The sequence below is a fragment of the Ursus americanus genome, chromosome 3 (assembly GCF_024610735.1).
Source record: "Ursus americanus isolate L20-20 chromosome 3, mUrsAme1.1.p, whole genome shotgun sequence".
NCBI classification, from domain to species: Eukaryota; Metazoa; Chordata; class Mammalia; order Carnivora; family Ursidae; genus Ursus; species Ursus americanus.
The window spans coordinates 18,077,865-18,095,222 of NC_142129.1; the positions used below are offsets into that span (position 1 = coordinate 18,077,865).

A 17,358-nucleotide genomic window follows, 5' to 3' on the forward strand; every position below is an offset into this window, starting at 1 on the left:
TTGGGCTCCACACTGGCCGTGGATCCTGCTTCAGATTTTCTCTTTCTCTCTTTTCCCCTCCCCCCTAAAAACCACCACCACCACCGCCACCTAGATCCAGAGCCCTAGCCAGCTATCTTGTTGACACAGGGTATTAACAAGGGGAGACAGCTTAGATGCCAGGATGTAAATCCGGTTACACCGCCAGAGACGATTCCGAGTTATGTGCTAGAGGTGCTTTGCTAGTGGTAACAGGTTTATACGTGAAGGACATGCTATTATTAATTGGGGACTAATCATTCCCTAGTGAATTTTTAAATTTCTATTCATCATGATCCTCAAATGCATTTATTTTGTTCTAGAATTATGAAGCAAGTTAGAAGCTATCTTTTAGGAGTTTACAATCTTAGATGAAAAGCTTTGAAACCAAACCAAGGGATATTATCCATGTTATCCATTAGACATAATAGATGAACACAATTTAAACATATAAATCTATATAGAAGTTAAATAATATGGGGGAATGGGATAGGCCAGTGATGGGTAGTAAGGAGGGCACATATTGCATGGTGCACTGGGTGTTATACACAACTAATGAATCATCGAGCCTTACATCGAAAACCGGGGATGTACTGTATGGTGACTAACATAATATAATAAAAAATCATTATAAAAAAAAAAGGTGTTAAATAATAAATTGAAAAGTGCCTAGACTGCTTCCTCTTTCCTTTCACAGGAATCATGTAGATGGTAGTTTCCCGCAGTTGTTTGTTTGGAGAGTTCTGGACTTTTCTTCACATAAGAAATGATCCACAGTTTAGGCTTAAGACTAGCACAAGACTACAGGGTCCCTGAACCACGTACTCACTGACATGGGTCTATACGGATATCCATATTCTGTTTCTATTGGAGCACTTAGTCTATGGCTTGTATTTGAATTTCTAGGTACATATCTGTCTTTCCTAGAAGATGGTAATCTCCTTGAAGTTATGACTCATTTTTGTGATCCTTCGAAGTAGTAACTCAGGGGTCGATCAAATAGTCCCTTAACCGACTATTTTTTCGTGAAGTCAGCAAGGTTGAATACTTGCTGAATTGGAATGGATTCCAGGGCATTTCTTTCATTGCACTTAATTGATAAACAGAGGAACTTAGCTGAGGCATTTTCCAAAAAAGGCCATGTCTCCAGGCCAGCTTTTAGTACTACCTTGGGGGCGGTGGTGGTTCACTATGGAGCTCTATTTTATATTGCTATTTCTAGCTGTGGTTGTTTTTCTCTAGTGGAAAAGAACCTTGTCTTAGAAAGCATTCTGGTTTCAGGAAGAGGGATATTAGGCATTTGTAACTGAGGGGAATAGGCTAGTTCTGGGCCGTTCAAAGAGAAGGAAGGACAAAGAAGACATATGATGAATAAGAAAAGAAGAAAATCAGGGTTGGGCTGAAACTCTCTAAATTGCCAAGGCCTTTGGAGATTCCTTGCCACTCCTCCATCATAATTAGAAAATACTGACATTCAGAGCCGATTTAAATGCTTCCATCAGTCTAAAAAAAAAAAGTGTTGCCTGATTTTGCTCTCTAACCATGCTCAGTAATTAGAAACATAAGGCACTGTTCTGGATGCTGGCTTGGGAACCCACCCCTCCCAAGCCTAGTGTCATTACCCATTGGCTATAGGACTTTTATCTTTTCTCACCATCTCTCTCAGGAGCCCAGGCCCAGATCACAGGAAGAGTGTGAGGTTGCCATGGGCATTCCTGGAAAAACCTGGAGAACTCCGGTGCCACCTCACACTCTAAAACACACGGAAGAGACCCACTTGGCCTGCCTGCTTCTTTGCTGGAGCTCTAGAAATCTGTACCATCTGGAAGGCAGTAGTTCAAGTACGATAAGATAGGTATTCAAACCCAAAGAGTCAAAGGGAGGACCTGGGTGACAACCAGCTTGAAAGGACATCCTTGTTTGTTTCTGAAAGCGAGAAAGCTGTCCTGCCAGCTGATTCTAGCGTTCCCCACCCTCTTGCTGGAAAATCTGTGCTTGGCAAAATGCAGGAGCAGAACATAACCTAAGAAGCAGCAGCAGCGGGTTTTTGCTTCGGTCAAAATCCGCAAGGAAAACAGAAAAATACTTGTAATCAAGGACTTCAACTCAACAGGCACTTTGCTTGTCCAATTAAAACATGTGGTGACCACCTGCTAAGCATCTTGCAAAAAATGATACCTTCTTGTTTTTCTACCTGATCTGAAGTCTCTTTGGAGCACATGGGCATTTCCCAGTTTTTCACACTCAAACGATGCTGTCCACACTAGGTAGAAAGATGACTAAGCAATTTTGTATTAAGTAACCAAAGCAAGTCCTGCCAATTTTAGAATAATTAAGTTTCTGCCGTCTAATATAAACAGTTCCAAGAACTACACGCAGCCTACCAAAAGTATATATTACAAGTAGTCAACACTGTGGCCAGCTGGCAGACAGCTCAACCTAGTAAAGCAGAATTGTTCAGAATTCAGAGTATTATTTTTCTTTTCTCCCATTATTTTTTCTGTATCCGACTTTGTTTCTTTGGGAATGTTTTCAAGTTTACAAAGCAAGGAACTGTTGTGGAATTGCACCTCCTGTAAACGAAGAAGCATTTCTCTTGAGATCCTCCGGAACACACAAATCATTCCCATTTCAGCCCTGTCTACGCAGACAGCCAAAGCAAAATGGAGCAAGTGAATCTACTTTGTTCCGACTCAAGCTGAAGTGTTCCTATTTTGCTTGACCGTAAGAAAGGTCTACAGTGACCACTAGACAAACGAATTTGCACATTAAACTCTATGTCCATTGGGCACCAAAAATATCTTCTTTCTGGCCACAGATCCTTGTAGGGCCTTTACCACGTAGCTTGGTGGGCCAGAATTTATTGCAAATAAGGCTGAAGTCATAGATTCAATACCACCAGGAATGAGTTAACTGTTTAAGAGAAAAAAAATCTAAAAACTATTGCCATGTGCTATGACATTGATCTTGGCCAGCTATAATGGCAGATGTGGCTCAACAGCTTCAACTTGAGAGAATAGAGATGGTTAGACTAACCCATTCCACCATGACCTTCAACAGAGTGTATGGTCAAATGAGTGTGAGTGTGTCATCACACAAAAGGTCTCTGCATATTCAACTGCAGTATAAGCCCTATTCTCCTCTTTGCTGTGATTAAATTCACACATCATCAAGAGTGGTTAAGGCTCTACAACCACCATCACAATGGAAACTTCAGGAAAATCATTCAACAAATATTGTGAAGTAATATTCATGTACTAGCCACCTTGCTTGGTGTGCCAAATAAACTGTGAACACGACTACTCTGCCCTTGCTGGGCTTATAGTCTGATGGTGGAGACAGGCAATAAATAGATAAAATACAAATTGGGATAAGGGTTAGAAAGGAAAAACACACTGCTCTAAGAGAGAGCGACAGAATGACCTAATGCTTTTCTTTGGGCTAAAATAGGACATAGGCAGTAAGAGCTTTTTCAAACAGGAATGATATTAATACACATACAGACATGCATTCAGAAAGAGAACATGAGTTTATAAGGCCAGAGTTTATATTCATTAAACAAATACATATATACAGACACCTGTTTTGCGCCAGACACTCTTCTAGGTGCTGATAAATCAAACTTTTCTCTATTTGTCTCTCCTCAAGAAGTGGATGAGGAGTAAAGCAGCTAGTCAGGTTTGAGGGATGGCGAACTACTCTCACCCCTTCTTCCCCACCTCAGGTCCTGTGTAAGTAATATAAAAATAATGATATATCAGATGCTGTCTGCCACAATTTATATAGACACAGAGAATCCACTTAAGATATTAACTTCACGTGGCTAACGTAGGAGGCATGTGTGAGGGCATCTTTCCGGAAACCATCCAGCTCAGTGACCTTCTGACAAGAAAAGTACGTTTCCCACCCACCATTAAGCCAAAATTTGCTGACTGAAACGAAGCTGGTCCACATTGTTTTTTCAAACTTTGGTTCATCATTCCAAGAAACGAACAGTCCATAATAAATTTACCCCAGTGGCAGAACATCTCACAACCAGCTTTTCCCCTTTGAATACCACAAACAGACCTTTTATTTGTTGACACACAGCCCCTGGACATTCATGAAAACAAGATGTTCTCTTGCTGCTTTTTAAGTTACATGGATTTATGTCAGGGTCTCAGCCGAATTTCAAAAACAGATGTTACGTAGCAGAAAGGCTGAACTGACCCCAGCAGTGAGAGGCTATTTCCCTTGAACTTGACTATTCTTTGTTAGCAGGAGGAGCAATCAAAGATGCCTTCAACTGGAAACAAGAGCAACCCAAAGTTTACTACTGTCTCCGTTCAGTGACGGCCTATAGGTCTGGGAAGCCGCTGGGCATGTAGGACTCCTGGTTTGGGGAATAAGCAGGTGAGGGATGATGACTTGGAGGTTTACATGCTTTGGTTTTTGAGGGGGCTAGTGAGGGAGAATGATCTGCCTCCCACACGCCACCATCCTGCATCTCTGGGACCCCCAGAGGCCCTCCCTGAAATGGCTTCACTGCACCCATCACAGGACTCCACTCCCCACCCCAGCTGCAACTTGAAAACATGACTCGCAGCCAAGGCCACACTTCTTAGTCCTGTAATAATGTAGCCCTTGTTTCTGCCTCTGGGCCTTTGTCTCTGCTCCATCTCTCCCATTACCTGAAGTGCCCTCCACTTGGAGGAGAATGGATGCACCCCTAAGAGCATTCAAATTAAAAAACAAAACAAAACAAAAAAACCAAACCCTTGCTGGGAAAGAGAAGCACATATGCAGGTCAATGTGGGCCTCAGGTTGCCAGTCTGTGACCCCTGAACATAGGCCCACTCATTAACGGCTGATCATGTGCTAGGCTAGGCACTGTGGGGAGACGCAAGAGTAAACCCACAAGAGAACCCATACAAGCTTATAGTCCGCACGGAGAAGCGTATTTACTTAGCCCATGGTTATATGGCACCTACTCTGTCCCAAGCACCGTTCTCGGAACTTTATAAATATCCATTTAAATCTTCATAACAATCCGTATTATCTCCATTTTACAGATAAAAAGGCCCAGAGAAGGTGAGTCAGGTCTCCAAGGTCACAGAGGAAATGATATAGCTGGCATTTACATCCAGGCAGCCTGGCCCCAGAGTCTGTGCTTTTAATCACAGAACAATGCTCCATCTCAAGAGACCCATGGTGGATAATACAAGCTAGACTGTGGCAAGAACCTTGATGATGAAATGACCCTGTGATTGCTTTGGGTTTTGGCAAACTGATTTATTATTTCACTTAAGTGAGATTTACTTCAGAAAATAAGCTGAATTCATTCTCAAGTCTTAAAAAATAAAATACAGTACTTCACACTTTGACTATTTCGTTGCTTTTTAAAACTTAATTAGCTTTATTTTATGTATGTATTTATGTATTTGACAGAGAGAGAGAGAGCAAGAGCGCACAAGCAGGGGGAGCAGGAGGCAGAGGCAGAGGGAGAAGCAGGCTCCCCGCTGAGCAGGGAGCCCGATGCGGGACTGGATCCCAGGACCCTGCGATCACGACCTCAGCTGAAGGCAGACACTTAACTCACTGAGCCACCCAGGTGCCCCAAAACTTAATGAGCTTTAAACATGAGATCAATCATCTAAGTTTATCGGTTTGTGTCGGTCTCGGGGCAGAGCCATGCTTGTGGGATCTGAAGATTATTTGGGAGAAACAGAATACAGTATTAAATATAAAAAAAATCAGCAGAAGGGTTGTGGCAGAGACGTGTCCAAGGAAGGGGCCCTACAGTTGCAGCTCCATTGGTTTCATGGCAAATCAACTTTGGATTTCTCACGTTAGGGTCTTTTGAGCATTCCACAAAAATGTCACAGTACGCTTACTTTGCTTTTAATTTTCAATTACTTTGAAACTACGTTATGTCCCCCTTTAAAAAAATGCTTCCTGAAAACCAGACTTTAGGAAACAAGTAATACTGGGCGCAATTATGCATCATTCTTCAAAGCAATTTGCAGCAAAGTAGAATTACAGATATAGCCAGAGCATTGCTATGTTTTGCTTATAAACCACATAATTAAGCATGACAGGTGAACAAGGAGGCAGAGAAATTTAAAATATTACGATTCTTTGCCAAGAGGAGGCCAATGAGAAACAAATAAAAGTATTGAAAATCACAGTTTACGTCAATGAACACATCATTGGATTCACCAAATTTTCCATTGCATTTAATAAAAAAATAGCGCATTTTATAGGAGAGGATGAAGGAACACTCGAATTGCTAACGTAGTCCAGACCTAACACAGCACCTGAGATGGAGAGGGTCCAGTTCAATGTACTGTAGAAATAGTAAATCAACGAGTGACTGAATATGTGTGTTTGAGGAACAAGAAAAAGGACAGATGGGGCTAATGGTGGTCACAAGCCTCACCCTTAAACCCCAACTTACAGCTGCATCTTTTATTTCTAAACCATTAGCCAGCATTCTGTTAGGCAGTTAGATATATCCCCAGAGTCTCTCACTCTAACAAATGTCTATGTTTACACACTGTGTTAAGTCTGTGATGGACTCGTATTCATAATCATGGGTATCATATACTTATGGAAGGAATTCTTTGAAGAACTTGGAGAAAATGTTTTTAGAAGCGCTCCTTCCTTCAGTCCCATCCTGTGTGTGTATTCGCTCCCCCTCTGCACCCTCTGGGTATGATAAACACTCTTTCCCCAGACTGGGGATGTCCCATTCCATGATATATCCTTTCTGGTCATTAAATAACAGGACTCAATATTAACGTTGGCCTTCTCCATCCCTTTATAAGAAAGTGTTTTCAGCCAAAGCTATTAAACTAGTCAACCGCTCTTGTCTCCTGTCAGAGAAACAGCCAGCGTCCTGAAATCACAGCTCATTTGTACCACATTGGCGTGAATATTCAGACTCCATTTGTCTCCAGCTCTTAAACGCTGCTGTTAGGGTGAATGATAGACATTTTGTTTTGAATTAGCAAAAAGGAGGAGGAAAAAAAGGCCCAAGTAATAATTTTGGCCTAAAATATCTGTTTCAGGGAATGCAGCTCTGCCTTTTCCTTAGTGAACGTCGATTTAAAAAAAAAATCTAGATTTAATTTGGCATGAAGTTGGACCTGGGATATAGAGAATGGTAGGAAGGAAACTATTTCAGACGTCCCCCCTCCGACCGAGTGCTTGTTCTAGGTAAATCCGCTTGAAGCATGGCGGCACGTAGCGCAAGACGTCCACAGCCGCATTTTGTGAACCATGCCAAAGCAGAGTTCAGAAGCAGCTGGACCGATGTCCTTGGACTCTGTAAAGCCACTCCTCGTTAGAGCCTCAGGTAAGACTTCTCGTCATTTTGGTTGAAAGCTATTAAATTCCACAATCATTCTTTTTCTCTTTACTCATACCCATTGGAACAAAAGTCTGGAAAGGAGTTCTAGAAGAGACTTTCTTCTAGAAAATGCTCCTGGCACCACTGTCTGTTTCTCCCCGCCCTCTGTGGCCCTCATCTTGGCTTGTCCACCCTGGCACAACCACCCTCCATCAATAGTTGTGCGAGGCAGGAATGTGTGCTTCCACAGGGGCGCCTCTTAAAGTCAGCTGCAACTCCCTGGCCTGGAAACCTCCAACATCTGGCCAAAGTTACAAAATCTGCATATGGTGATGCTGGAACGTCCTCTTACCCTGCTTAACGTGAAGGTTTCCAGAATGTTGCGATGACCATGGGACTGTGTTCCTCCTGTCCTTTCAATCCCTCACCAAACTTGGGCTGACTATGTATTTTCTTCTTTATACCTCATGACAAGGACCTAAGCGCAGACTCCTAAAGGTGAGACTCTTGGGGAAGGAGCGGAGTCAAGACATTCTCACATATGAGGCTGGTTCTAGAGCCACTATCAGAAATCTATAGAGAAGATTCTTAGTGTAAGAAAGACCCCTTCAGATCCTGTGATAACAAGCCTGGGCACACTTGAACTAAACAAGAGACTGAGCACTTTATTAAAGGTGTCCGTGGAGACTCGTTCTTCAAAACTCAAGAAAAGAGGAAGAAAAAAAGAAACTTCTCTTTCCACTCCATCTGGAGCTTCAACTGACTCCAAAAATATTGGCCCACAGTGGTTATAAAATCTCCCATTTATGCTGTTCTAAAACAAGGGCAAAGCCTTACAACTCAAAGCACGTCTTTTACATGCTCATAGGAAAATCATCTTTCTCTCCAAACCTTGTAGCTGACTGAAATTAATGAAACACAGTTGGGAGGCACCTATGCTGGCCACTGGCCACCATTCATTTGGAACACCCCATCTAGGCCATTCATGGATTGTAGAGCTATTTTCTCTTGACTACAAAATTTCTCTTTTCTCATGTTATGTAAATAACAATTTGACTAAAAATCAATGACTCAGGTGTCACTGATATTCTGGGGAGCTGCATAAAAACTGGCATCATTTCCTGGCTACTCAAAGAACACCAAGAGGGAAGTGTAGAAGTAGGTACATGAAGAAAGCTGGTATCTCATAGTCCATTAAAGAACATGGGTGGGGTTTGCAGAGAAGGAGGAAGTTTCCAGATCTCAGACAGTCTCTTCCACTGATAATCAGACAATCCAAGGAGAGATCAAGGTTCTGCTTAAGAAAGAGAACTAAGAGAGGAGACAAAAAAGAAAGAAAAAATTGCAAGGAGAGAATTTAAAGGAAGAAAAGTAATACTTCAGAAAATAAAAGAAGTCAATAAATACCTTTCCTTCTTCTGTTTCTATCACAGAGAGCAGGAAAAATTAAGGAAACTAGTGTTGGGCTAAACACAGCCCCATGAGAAATGATATTTGCTGGTGGGGCTTAGAGAGAAGGTTGTTATGGCCATGATGGCCCATGGCCCCTTCACGCTCCACCAGCCCCCATTCTGGCCTGTCTGTGAAACTCTAAAATATTGCCAAAGCCTCCCTGACAGCACAGGTGGGCGGGGGGGGGGGGGAACCAGCAGGGATCAACGGACTAAGGAAGGAGTTCAGTATGAAAGTAGTCCCTTCCCTCTACTGAGCCCTTTACTGGCTGTCTAGACAAGATGATGTAGTCTACGGCACCTGACCCTGAGAAGGATCTACTTTCTGTCTCTCTGGACGTTGAGGAATCTAATCTCAGGCTCCCCTACTGTCCAGTCTGATCAGCTCTGATTGGCTGACAAAGAGAATGGCCCCAAAGGAAGGAGTTGATGTGTGAGACCCCCTTGGCAGAAACTTGGAGAGTCAAACACATGCTCATGGGTACAGTTAGCTAGAGGGTGGCAAAGTTGGGAAGGGCAAGCCCCATAGGAATGGTTTGGGGCATCGACTCAAAGGAGAGGACAGAAGAAGAAATAAAATAGGTCCAAATAAATGAAGAGAGAGAAATAGACAGACATACATTTTAGTTAATATATATGTTCTTACAAACCCTCATTAGAAGTAGCATGTGGATTTCTTCTTCATGGGAGGGTTCTTCTGTTATCTACCAAGAAAACCTTCCATGTACAATTTCTGATGGCATCTTGGAAACACCGCTCCTCCATCTCCACACAATCTCTCCGGATGATTTCATCCATTTTCATGGTTCTAATTCCTAAGTAGAGGCTATGAATGGGAACATCTCTGTCTCCAGCTCTCACCTGAGCGTCAGACCGGCATATGCACTTGAAGTCCCACAAGTCCTCACACTCAGTAACTCCCAATCTAAACTCATCGTCCTTCCCTCCTATCTCCTGGAACAGCACTCTCATGGAAGAGTGATGGCATCTAGGGCAGGCTCATGCTATTTACTGCCTCCCACATTTTGAGGAGAGAGGTAAGTCTCCTGGTGTCAGCTAATCATATTTTTCTTCCAGCTCCTATCCAGTCTTATTTTCACTTGTGATATAGGGCAGCAAATAAGGAGAAAGCACCACTAATACTCATCATTTGGAGATAGTCTTAAAGCAAATAAATTGTAGGTTCAAAGGCTACATCTAATCATCTATGTATTCATTCATTCATTCATTCATTCATTCATTCAATAAACATTATTAAATGTCTTACTATATATAAAACTTCCCTATGGCTGTGAGACATGTAAAAGGCATACTCTTCAATTTCAAAAATGACACAACGTCATTGGAAAGTGAGAGCTGCACACAAAGGAGTACAACGCACCACAGCATAACCAAATGTTCTCAGAGTGGTGTCCATGCTACGGAAGTTCAGGAGAGAAGAATTGGAGGGAAGTGCATCTTCAATAAACTAAAAACCCACATATTAGAAACAGACGAGATGGGGTGTTATAGACTGAATTATGGTGCCCTGAATTCATATGTTCAAGTCCTAACCCCAGTACTTTAGAATATAACCGTATTTGAAGATCGAGTTTTTAAAGAGGTGATTAACTTAAAATGAGGTGATCAGGGTGAGCCCTAATCTGATATGACTGGTGTCTTTGTCAGAAGAGGAAATGGTGGACGCGGAGCAAGAGACCAAATGTGTGTGCACGCTGCAGGATGGCCTGTGAAGGCACAGGGAGAAGACGGCCATCTGCAAGCCAAGCAGAGGCCTCAGGAGAAGCCAATCCTGCTGACATCTTGATCTCAGACTTCTAGCCTCCAGATCTGTGGGGAATTTTCTGTTGTTTAGGCCACCCGGTCTGAGGTATGTTGCTATAGCAACCCAAGCAAACTAACACAGGGTGCAAGGGATATAATCCGGAAACAGCAATTGCCTGGGAACCATGCTAAACTCCTGAAAAACTTTCCCTCCTACTGGTGCCAGCCTGGGCAAAACTGTGAACAAGTGAAGTTTCCTTTACTTTCTACATCCTCTCCCTTCTGAAATCCCCTCTTTCTGCTCCCCAGTAGACCTTCTGCCTGCGGAAGTTCTCCTTCCTGCTGCGGAGGGTGCAGGAGAAGTGACAGGTACTTATTGCCCCTGAAATCACCAGTGTCTGTTGCAAAGGTGAGCTTATTCACAGGGGGAGACTGACTCATCATCTCTCTATTCCCTCAAGTCACCAGCATTCTTTGCAGGAAGTGAGGACTTCATTATTATTGATCTAAGATATTATATACACAGGAAAAAATAAAGCAAAAAAATCAAATTATAAAGCAGAAAAAACAATTCCTTCCAAACTTGATAGATTAACTGGTAAATTAACTATGAGGAGCACATCAGAAAGCCTGGCTTCTCACAGTACATCCTTAGGTGCAAGAATTTAAAAAATCAGGCAGAGAGGCTACATAATTGCTAAGAACAGAGCCTCCCCTTGCCCCTCAATCACATAAAAGCTACTCACAGGTAAGCAATCAGATGTCCACTTCTGAGCCTTCTCGTTGATCACCAATCCCTGCAGAATTTGACTGAAGGATCTTAAAATGTTTTAATGATACCTGGCATAAAAGGAGGATGGAAACATGATTAAGTGGAATGCATTTTAGTTAATGTAGACTATATGTTTTAAAATATCACTTCTTCCTCAGGTACTATTATGAGTTAGGACCTTAAAAGGGAAATAAGGCACTGATGGATGTTGTGCACTTGCATTTTAACGAAAATGAATACAGTTATTCCAGAGTCAACCCCTAACTTACTCTAAAAAATGGGGTAGAGAAGGTGGTATAGTTAAATACAGAACAGGGAGTACTACAAATGCCAATTATCAAAGACAAAGGCTTTAGAACATAGTCAGGAAGACCCCCTTCTCCAAGCCCAACCCTCAATCCTTCCAAGCTTCAGACTCTCAAAGACCATTTGGACCCTTTGCTTTGTCCAGAGTCTTCTGTTGGTGATGGTCAGGAACTTGACTAATTGGCAGAAGAGAGTTTAGAGGATTACAATTATAGAAATGTACTAGTAGATAATCTAGAGTTAACTCTCTTGCACTTGAAACACAGCAATAAATATTAAACATTAGAAAGACCAAAGAAATAACAACCGTGACAGTAAATCACCATCATACCATTAAACCTTTCCCAACACGATGCAACAAGGACTTCTAATGAGTATGAGTATGAAATGTAACTTTGTGCTTTTAATGTTTGCCTTTAATCAGGTAGAGTAATGGGTCTCAAGTGGACCTTAAGACTATAGCTTGCTTTTGTCCATCCCCAGCCTCTGCCACGGGGCATTGGAAGAAAACAGAAGCCCTCAGAGGTGAAGGGACTGGCTTGGAATCTCACTGCTAGAAACTGGACCTGGATTCCTAGATTCCTATTTCAGATTCCACAGGTAAAAAACAAAACAAAACAAAAAGCTGCTTAGCATGTTACTTATGGTCTGTAACCCTCTGAGGAAGGCTGTTTTGCAAACTAAGGATCAGGGAACCTTGAGGGGCTCACAAATTCATCAGCAAATCTGGGTGCCATCCCCTTCTTTAGTCTTGAGCAGCCACTCAGGCTATCTGTAGCTCCCCTCCCTCAACCTCTACCACCTCTTCCCAAGAGCAAACATCTATTGTTGTGCTGTCATACATCAAAGTTCCTTGCTCAGCATTCTGGGAATGTGGGCCCTCGTCTTAAGGAGACTAAAATCCAGTTGGAATGATAAAATATATAATTACACTTTCTGGAAGTGACAAGAGCTCCCAATCCCATTTAAATTCCTTTTCTTCTACTGTGGGTCCAAGTTTGGAGGTCTTTTCTGTTAACCCAAGGAGAACAGGACAATGAAATCATGAGGCATTTCCCAGGTGGAAAGCTTGCCTACGCCTGCTTCATAATCTGGTTCCTTACAGCTCCTAGGCCCCTGCCAGCATGCAGGAGGACATCAAGAAATATCTGCCGAATGAAGGAATGGAAACCATGGATGAGTTTCCCGAAACTGCAGGCCAAATTTTGTGCATATTAACATTCATTAGCTTTCAAGGCAGTCTCTGTTCCATTTTTCTTCCCGCCAAAATAAGAATCACTTGCTAAATAATTAGCAGAGTACTTAAGGATGGAGTTTAGATGAGAACTGGTTACAAAGAGTGCTCCTATAAGTCAGTTTATAAACACGTATGGATTGAGTGCCCTCTGTGTGCCAGGAACATATCGGGAATATAACAACGAACAAATAGCTGTGGTACTTGGCCTTATGGTGCTTATGGTATATTGAACCCCTAGAATAGGACTTCTCAGACTGGCTGCACATCAGAATCTGGGGGGGGGGGACTTTTAAAAAATATATGGGATACACTAGAGAGGTGCCCAGGAATTTACACCTTAAATAAAAGCTGCCAGAACGTAATGTGGATTATAGCACCCTCCCCACAGAGGCCTCCCATCCTTCACCCTCAAGCTTCAACATATCAGAGACTAGAAGAAAGCAAAAGTTATGTGCATGGACTGTAACTGAACATACTAAGAGACATTTAAATTGGCAGAGAAAACAGTTCACAGTACCTTCCCCAAACCCTCTGGCAGGATCAGTATTTATGTGCCTAAATTTCCTTTCCCTACATTCAAGTCTCTCAGTGTTTTTATTTTTAAATGTAGGAACGAATAAAGGAAAAAATAGAGGAAGAAATTGCTACCAGTGGGAAAAATTGTTTTTGGTCTATACTGTCTGGGTCTATGTTCATGAACTATATTGTCTGTGAGACAAAGAGAGAAAAGAAAAGGCTTTCAAGAGGAATGGCAAAGTGACTGAAAGTGGAGTTTGTCTTCAGATATACTTTCCTTTTTATTTTCCAAGTTAGAATCAAAGGGCCACAAAACTGATGAAGCTCTTACTCCCTGTTTTAAAATCTTTTTCTACCATTAGTTTCCTTGCAACTTCAAACAGATTCCTGGGTGAACTATTATTCACTGGACCCCTTTAGGCTTTTAATTTGGTGCCCAACACATGGATTCTGGCTGACCCGGCTCAGAGGCAGCTACCGAAATTCTCTGCAGGCAAAGCTGAGTCTAGACCGGATGGTAAAGAAGGAAAAGACCTGAGATGAAGGAAGAGGGGAAGGGAGAGAGAGCAGGGCTGTGTTAGGCAAGTGAGCCTGTCTCCCCCCCACAACCCCCTTCCCAGCCCGTGGCAAACAGCCCGGTGCTATTTATTGCTCCTTTGATTGAACTGTCTGCTCAGGCATGTGGGGACATTTGGGTTTTATATGAAAGCATTTGCTTTGGGAGAATCAAGGTGTAATAAAAGGAAAAGAGAAATCTCTCTCCTCTCAATCAGATTTCTAGTTCTCCAAGAGTAGTGATTTTCTTAAAAACCTCAAAAAACCCCTAGCTAAAGCCAGTTGGTAGCATGAGAAAGAGAAACTAGCACCTTCCTAGGTTACCCAAATGAAAAAACATTGCCAGTACCAATTTGCAGAAAGTGATTACAATTCTCCCTTGAAATTCCTACCACAAGTATTCACGGAAAGATGCCATTTTCCAATGGATACCAAAGGGTTGGGTGATGGGGAGGGTCTTAAACGATAATTACAACAGGTAGTTATTGCAAAGGTTCAATTAGGGATCCTTTATAAAAATGAATAACTTTGTATAGCCAACATGAACCAGGGTTTAATTAGTTTAAAATTTTATCTTACGTAGTTGATTTAGGACCCCTTGATTTTAACATTAATATTTATCTTTAAAAATCCGCCATGACTCTTTTATAATATGCTCTGCTTTCATTACGGACATAATAAATACTATGTATTAAGGACTCTTAGCGCCAGCCCTTGCGCTAAGCACCTGGTACACATCTATCTCGTCTGATCTCTACAGCAACCTAGTGAGGTTCAGTCTTAGCACTAAGCAGCCCATTGTATTTATATAAGTCATTTGCCTCAGTTCACCCAGCTAGTAAGCGGTGAAGCAAGTATTCAAACCCACAGGCTGACCCAGCCCGATGGGTATACTGAAAGGATACATGCCCACATTCACTTATTCACTGAGTGAGTACTCTGCCCAGAGGGATGAGCCAGGCCTGCTTTCCCAGAGCCTGGGTTCTGGTGGAGCAGAGACAACACACGTGTTTCTGACAGTGAGTAAATAAAACTGCATGTGGTGACAGAGCGCCAGTGGAAGGCCACCGGAGGTTGCATGGTGAAAGATGGTCTCTCCGAAGAGAAGACATTGAGGCTGAAGATACATTTCTAGTAAGGAGTAGCCCACGTGAAGATCTAGGGAAAGAGTGTTCCAGGAGGAGCCCTTGAGAATCCTGGCACGAGGCAGAGGCTTTTCTACAGATGACTGTGTGCTCTGTGATCATGAAACTCTTTCAAGTTACTTGGCCCACATGGGACTCAGGCTTATCTGTCTGTTGGCAGAGTACACAATGTGGAAAGACGTGCTGAACAAGGGGACTTACCAAAAAATGATCCTCAAAGTGCTGCCTTTGCTGGAAATCATGACAGTGGCAGTGGTGCTGGGTGATCTGGCCCTACCCATAGAGAGAGTGCCAGGGACGCACATGGCCACCTCTGCTTTCAGTGCCCAGAACGATGGAGGTCCCCTGCACCCCCTCTCACTTGGCAAACTTGAAGAGAGCTGCTTTCCATGGGTTTATGCGAGCTCCTTTCAGTCTTGTGCATTGGAGAATAAGGCAGAATATTTCTTAATAACAGAAGAACAAAAAGCTACAGAACATAATCCTTGGAATGGGAAAGGAATGGTAAGTAGCTATGTCAGTCGTAGTTGGCAGGAAGTCACATAATTTGTGGGGATGGAAATTAAAATAAAATATTTAAAAATAGATCTATGGGTTTTAGTCAGAATGAGCCAGTAACAATAAAACATAGCTAATTGTCTCTTGTGAATTGTCTCTGTTTTTCATTTATAGTTGAATATGGGAGCTAGGAGTGTTTTAAAAGGGAAGAAATATGTGATCTTAGGGAATTTGGTCACTTAAATAAACACTAACGAATGAACTGACCTTGACCAAGTCATTTAACCACTTTAGGGCTCCCAATTCCTTCATCAGTAACATGAATTTTTTGGAATAGAGATTTAAGATCCCTCCAATTCACATGGTTTGAATCTAATTCTATGATCTTCCCGGGGGGAAAAAATGTCCCATGCGTGTCTCAGTATCTGTGAATGACTTTGTTATGGCTGTGAATAAAACACGCTCAACTGAGCTCGCCCCTTTTAGCATCGAACAGGCTGCTCAACAACGGGTACTGCGTTGCAGGGACCACTGACCCTCCTACTCCCTCCTCATCATTTCTAAGAGATGCGTGTATTTTATAGCTCCAAGAGAAACGGTACTATATTACAAACTAGTATCTATCATTTACTGAATACCTACTATGTGTAAGGTACTTGACATCTGTCACCTCATTTAATCTTCAAAAGAAAACTATGAAACCCGTTGTTTTTATTAGCCCCATCTGAAAGCAAGGGAAGATTCAGATCCACTACCACAGAGTTAATAAGTAGCAGAGTTGGAATTGCACCCAGATTTGTTTGATTCCAAAGCTCTTCCCATGACTGAACACTTGGAGTAGTCAGAGCTGCCAACAATGACACTTCTTTTACTCTTGAGATTTATACCAAAGAAAAGATTTTTGGAGGAGGGTCTGAATGAGTCTGTTTAATGCAGATAGACCGACTTATGCATTTGCCTATAACGGAGTAGCTTGTGGCAGTTTAGTGCTCACTGAGAACAGCTAGAAAATCTGAATAAAATTCCCAAAACCAAAAATCTGTTTGAAGGCATCAGAGAGCTGCTGCAGTAACCAAGACTTAAGGGGCCAACATCCTGGAGAGAAAGAAGGCCTGGAAAAGTGGCCTCACTTTCAGTGATTTCTCCCTCAAGGCATCTGCTGAATCTTTAAGACACAAAAACACGACAGAGAACAAGAAAGCAAGCAGGATACTTCTGCACAGCAGAGCTTTCACCAGCTGCACAGAGCTGAGGAGGAGAAGCTTCAGGAAGGAGGAACCACTTTGGACTTGACAGAGCTACTCTATATCTAATTGTGGCAGTTTTTACACAGCCATACCCGTTTGTGAAAACTTACAGAACTCTAGTAAAAGGAGTAAATGTTACTATATGTAAATTATGAGAAAGTGTCTGGAGATGCAATCTCAATAGGACCCTTGGAAATTCACCCACGGAGAAGGGGCAGACTGAAGGTCCACGGAGTGATACAAACTCACCTCAGCCCTAATTCAGCTAAAGTGAACTTCCCAAATCTATCAAACTACCAGAACACAGGGTAACCCCATCTGGAGGAAAGCAACATCATCCAGCACTTCAATTGGGTATGCATATGGAAAAAAAGAAAACTAAGTCTTGACCTCTATTTAACACCATACCCTCCACTCCACGCCCTGTAAAAAATCCAGATTGAGTGTAGATCTAAACGAGAATGCTGACACATAAAAGCTTTCGGAAAAAAAGCAGAAGATAATGTCCATGTTCTTGAG

The 17,358-nt window shown here is 42.3% G+C and overlaps 1 protein-coding gene across 4 annotated transcripts in view; it reads right to left on the reverse strand.

Moving 5' to 3' along the window:
- Nucleotides 1-17,358, reverse strand: part of CALD1 (caldesmon 1) — a 178,665-nt gene that overhangs the window by 104,551 nt on the left and 56,756 nt on the right. For 3 of the 4 annotated variants that reach the window (XM_045792614.2, XM_045792618.2, XM_087860817.1), the window contains exon 2: nucleotides 11,310-11,403. The exons of the other annotated variant lie outside the window; for it this stretch is intronic. The gene's annotated coding sequence lies outside the window, so the exon portion shown is untranslated. The remainder of the gene's footprint in view (nucleotides 1-11,309; nucleotides 11,404-17,358) is intronic. 4 annotated transcript variants of the gene reach the window in all.